Source organism: Salvia miltiorrhiza, chromosome 7, assembly GCF_028751815.1.
Source record: "Salvia miltiorrhiza cultivar Shanhuang (shh) chromosome 7, IMPLAD_Smil_shh, whole genome shotgun sequence".
Classification (NCBI taxonomy): domain Eukaryota; kingdom Viridiplantae; phylum Streptophyta; class Magnoliopsida; order Lamiales; family Lamiaceae; genus Salvia; species Salvia miltiorrhiza.
In genome coordinates this window covers 20,624,730-20,630,671 of record NC_080393.1, presented here as the reverse complement: position 1 = coordinate 20,630,671, position 5,942 = coordinate 20,624,730, and the positions used below count along the sequence as shown (strand labels likewise).

Below are 5,942 nucleotides of genomic sequence, written 5' to 3'. Positions count from 1 at the left end.
ATCAATTTTGCTTTGCTTCGCGTGATCATACCCACGTTTGCCGAAGAAGCTTTGGATGAAGCTGGAGCAGCTGCATTTGATTGAGTAGACATCGTTCAAGATTTTTGGTGAAGAGTAGAGATGAGAGGTAGAGAGGTCCCACCGGGCGTGCCAAAATTTGTAAACACAAATTTTTTGTATTTCAATTTGATAAAATACCAAAACGCGTTACAAAGATAATTTGATAGATTTGAAGATAGATTTATGCGGGTTGCAATCTCTAGTTAATCCTCTGATTCTTCTCTTCCATTTGATTCTCGAACAAGCTCGAAGGTTATTGAAATACTTGATTTGATGACGCCAATCCAAGGGACTTAAGTCGTGATTTTGGATTGAACGTTGAACTTGATTTGATTTGAAGAAGAACGTCCTTAGAATTTATAAGAACGCCTTGAAGCTTTTGAACTTGATTTGATTTGAGGAAGATCGTTCTTGGAATTTGTAAGAACGCCTTGAAGCTTTGAAGCAAAACCTTGAATACTTGAAGAACGATTTAAAGATTTGAAGAACGCCTTGAAGGTTTGAATACTTGATGAAGATTTGAAGATATACTTGAAGATCACTTGAAGATATACTTGAAGCTTTGAAGATACACTTGAAGACTTGAAGATATACTTGAATCTTTGAAGATATACTTGAAGATTTGATGAAATTCTTGAAGATGCTTGGAGCCTTCAATTCTTGCACCACTTCAACTTCAACTTGTGATACTAGAGAGGATTCGTTATGCCCTTCGATCTTCCACTTCTTCACGTTGTGATAATGAGCACCCCAACACCTCTATTTATAGATTTTAGAGATGGGCTTCGTGGGCTTTATGGGCTTTGGGCCTTCATGCATGGGCCTTAGGGCTTTAGGTGACCAATAAGCCCATTAATTCATTATATTAAATATTAATCATATATATCTATTTAATTAGGAATAAAATCCCATTTAATAAAATAGAAAATATAATTGAATATTTAATTCATGAATTTACACGTGGCACGATTTAATTCGACGACAATTTAATTATCTACAATACCCTCTAATTTATATTACAATAATTGGTTATTTGACTCAATATATACCTATATTTGTATCAATTTTATCATCAGATTTTCATTAGCTTTGTAATGAAAAAAATTAAAATTTGCAGAAACTATGAAATAAAATAAATTTTCATTAGCTTTGTAATGAAGAAATGAAAAAATGCCGATATTAAAAAGAGGGCAATGGAAATCTGGGTTGGCGGCAAGGGTCGACAGGGGCAGCGAGTTCAGGAGGCGGCTAGGTAGAGGGTGGGGGCGGCGACTTCGTTGAGGGCAGGAGGCATCGAGGGCGAGGGCGAGGGCGGCGAGATCCGCACCCAAATTGCATACTTTAAAAAAAATACAGGAGGTGGCTAGGGCAAGGGCAAGGTTGGAAAGGGCAAGGCCGATGACTTCAACGAGGGCATAGGGCATCTAGGGCAAGGGTGGCGAGATTTGCACCCAAATTGCAGAAATTAAAAAAATTGTAGGAGGCGGCTAGAGCGAGGGCGAGGGCGAGAGCGGTGACTTCGGCTAAGGCAGGGGGCGTCGAGGGCGAGAGGATGACGGCTGCGACATGGAGGATGGCAGAACACTAGCCGATTACAACATTCAAAAGGAATCCACACTCTGCCTCATCCTTCGTCGCTGCGATTCCTTTAGCACCTGGCGAATTCCTTCGTGACCTATCGCTTGTTGAAAAAGATCACCCAGCTAAACGAGAGCTCCAAGAAGGAATTGATCAAGACGTGGTCTCGGGCTTCGACTATGATTGGGCGTATTTTATACGCATATTTTGGGTGTTTTAGTATGATTTCTATGCTTCATTATTTATATATATAATTCTTTTGGGTATGATTTCAGATCTAATGAGATTCTTGATGGTTTTTGATAGATTTTTGAGAAATGAACTCAGTTTTGGAAGAGTTTGCAAGAATAGAATTCGTGAAGAAAAAAACTGTGCGCGTATACTGGATGGGATGCCCATACCATCTGGGTGCAGTCCGAATTAAAGTTAGCGAGAAGATTAATGAGCTGCTATTTTATTTTGTCTTTTTGTGGGCCTAAACTATTTTGTTTAATTGTGAGCTGAACTTATGCCTTTATTTTTCTAGTTAGACCTTATTAGATTAGGCTTTTATATTAATTAAGGCCCGTAGGTTTATTAGATTAGTATATATATATATATTAGTTAAAGTTTAGCTACAATAGGATAGATCAGATGCCATTTTTTTTTTGGAGGCAGACGCAAGCCTTGGAGTTTCAACATTCAGTTTTATTTCTTTCATCACTTTTCACAATTTATTATTTAGTTTTCTTGTGTTATTTTATTTATAAGTTGTAGCTATTTTCGTTTATTTCAGCAACGGTTAGAGAAGCACTAGCAAGATTATTTTGTGAGATCTAATTTGTTCTTATACTTTAGTTTATGCTTGTATCTGTGATTCTCCGTGTTTATGGTTATTAATTATTTTAATCCATTAGGTAGTGCGCAATATTTAGTGGGTTAGAATTAATTATACAGCCAATTAAATCGGTCATACTTAATCGTGATTTAGGTTTGATTAGTGGTAAATTGACACATCAGGGTCAAGGGAAAAACAGTCTTAATTCAATAATCCTGCGTCAAAGTTTATTGGTTGTGAATCGGGTTTCTATAGATATTAATGTTGTCGGCTCATTAAACCTATAGAGCGTCTCTTACGGTTGCCAGTCGATTAGGGTAGTAATTAGTGAAGCGTCTTCCTCGTTACCGAATAACTAAGGAGAAATAAGATCACGTCAGAAGCGTCTTCGGTGATTATAACTGGTTTGCTTGTATGAATTAAGGTTATATTTGCATCAATGATCGGAATAATTAAGCTAAGGTGGACTTAATTGATTGCTGGAATTCTTTATTAATTGTTGGAATTTTCAATTTATTCTTTAGGATTATAACCATTGCAATTCTTTTGGGCTTTATTTATTTATTTTTAGATTTAGTATTTTCTCATTTTTTTCCATTAATTTCGTTTCTGGAGTTTCTTTGCAGTTTGAATTTTAGTAGAATTATCGTTGATCCCTTATGAGACGATCCTGCTTACTGCTGTTTGCACAGTGTGGGCATACCGGCTGACTGCCGGATATTTTTGGTGTAAAATGACTCATCAAATTTTGCCGCTGTTGCCGGGGATCGGTTTTTAAGTAGTAATTTTCCTATTATTTCGATTTGTTTTTTTATTTTATTTCTTTTTTGTTTGATGTTGATCTAGAGCTGAAGCTGAAATGTCTAAAGATGGGGACGATGACCGTGATGATACTCTGCCACCACCACTATTGATAAGAGAGTTGGACCGCCATAGGAGAAATCATCCTCTATGCATTGTGTTGCCCACGATTAATGAAAAGGCTGAAATCAATCCCGACTTCATTCAAGTTCTTCCAAAATTCGACAACTTGCTTGGAGAGAGTGCACATAAACATCTCGTTGAATTTGATTTAGTTTGCACTACTTTACGCCCTCAAGGTTTTCCTAAAGATCATTTAAGATTACTAACTTTTCCTCATACATTGCCGGGTAGAACTCGTGATTGGTTGTTTGATCTATCACCTAGATCAATCAGATCTTGGAACGACTTGGAGGAGCAGTTCTTGCGTAAATTCTTTCCAGAATCAAAGGCTGCAAATCTAAAAATAGCTATTAGTAGCATCAAGCAGAGGCAAAAAGAGTGCTTGTCTGATTATTGGAAGATATTTCAACAATTATGTCATAGATGTTCTAACCATGAATTTTCTGATTATCAGTTGCTCATTAATTATTTATATCGTGGTATGTCTTCTTTTGACAGGAGGATTGTTGATGCTGCTTGTGGAGGAAGTTTGACCAACAAGACCTTGGATGAAGCAAAACAATTGATTTTTGATATGGTCTCCAATGGTCAACAATATGAGGATGAGGATGATGATAGGTATAGGCCCGTCAACATAGCAGAAGATGTAGGTATGAATGAGAAACTCGATGCTTTAACTTCCTTAGTTAGAGGCTTTGTTGGAGCTCAAATCCAGAAGGATAACCATCCAAATTTTAGTTGGAGTTCGCCTGAATTTTTCACTCAAAAACAGTCGCAGGTTGGGCGATATGCCCATACCGACCTCCCAGAACCCAGTATGAGCGATATTCTTCAGAGTCTGGCACAGAGCAGCCATATTATTAATAAGGGTTAAATATCAAATAAGCCCTTAACGTGAAAACCCTTATTACATTGCCGACCCTATGGCAAAGGGGGTATCAAATAAACCCCTATCGTAATTAATTTTGAACAATTAAGCCCCCCTGACTTAACGGAGAGTTAACACCGTTAACTTTCTTTTATTTATTTTTATTTTTTTAACGAGAAAATCGTCGAACATTTGGTAGGCGCGGCTGGACGGCTAGTGCACCGACATCACCACCGTCTTCCCCCTCGCCGCGAGGCCCCCAGCGCCGCCATGAGGCGGTAGGCCGCCGTGGCGTCGAGCCCCGACGTCAGCTCGTCGAGGACCCCCAGCGATCCTCGTTCTTGAATGATGATATAGAAAGAGATAAAACAAACAAAACAAAATTAATTAGGGCAAGAATGATGATATAAGAAAAGGAAAAAAAGCAAATGAATTAATCGGGTATTTCATAATCATCAGGAACAAAGAAGGTATCGGGATCCTCATTATGCAGCCATCCAAACTTCTCCATGAAAGGATTGGCCAAATTCTTCAAGGGATAGTTATCAATAAACTGAGTCCACACATTCCCCCTGCCGTCCAAGTCCCTCATCACCTCCCACAAACAGTTGTTGCACTTGAATCCCGCCCCAAAGCTTATCATGAACACCTTATCCCCCTTCTTCAGCCGCCTCTTCGCCTCCATGTACGCCAGCACGTACCAGAGGCTGCTCGCCGACGTGTTCCCGAACCGGTGCAGCGTCATCCTCATCGGCTCCACGTCGTACTCGCTCAGGTTCAGATTCTGCTCGATCGCGTCGATCATCGCCTTCCCCCCGTGTGCATGCAGAAGTGATCCACCCCGGTCTTGAAGTCGATCAACGGCCTCGCCCCGGGCCCTGCCTTGCTCCACTTCTGCCGCACCTTGCGCATTAGGAGCAGGGCGGAGAAGCGGAGAAGCTCGCGCATGGGGAGGATTCTCGGCGCCATCTCCTTCAAATTGTCGACGAAGGCGCGCGTGGCGGCCTTGGGCAGATTCTTGCCGACGAACCCTATGAAGACTTTGTCGTCTTTCTTCTGTATGCAGCAGTCGTAGGATTCATCTCTGGAGCCGTGGTGAGTCCTCACGAGGGTCTTGAGCTTGAACATGGCTGGTCCTCGACGAGCTGACGTCGGGGCTCGACGCCACGGCGACCTACCGCCTCATGGCGGCGCTGGGGGGGCCTCGCGGCGAGGGGAAAGACGGTGATGATGTCGGTGCACCAGCCATCCAGCCGCACCTACCGGATGTTCGACGATTTGCTCGTTAAAAAAATAAAAAAAATAAAAGAAAGTTAACGGTGTTAACTCTCCGTTAAGTCGGGGGGCTTAATTGTTCAAAATTAATTACGATAGGGGTTTATTTGATACCCCATTTACCATAGGGTCGGCAATGTAATAAGGGTTTCCACGTTAAGGGCTTATTTGATACTTAACCCTATTAATAATTTGGTACAAAGTCAGCAAGCTTTCCAGCAAGAGACGCAAGCTGCGTTGAGTAGTATGGGCACACAGATCACTCAACTCACCACTCTAGTGAACAAGTTGCAAGCCAATCAAATCAAACTTCCATCTCAAGAAGAAGTGAAAAATTTCATGGACACAACATGCCCCTCACACATCCACCTCAATCCGCAAAGACATATCTTCAATAATCCCCCAATTTCGAGATTTCCC

The 5,942-nt window shown here is 40.9% G+C and overlaps 1 pseudogene; it reads right to left on the bottom strand.

Moving 5' to 3' along the window:
* Window positions 1-4,636: 4,636 nt before the first annotated feature.
* On the bottom strand, window positions 4,637-5,375 carry LOC130993327 (3-ketoacyl-CoA synthase 12-like; annotated as a pseudogene).
* Window positions 5,376-5,942: the final 567 nt, after the last annotated feature.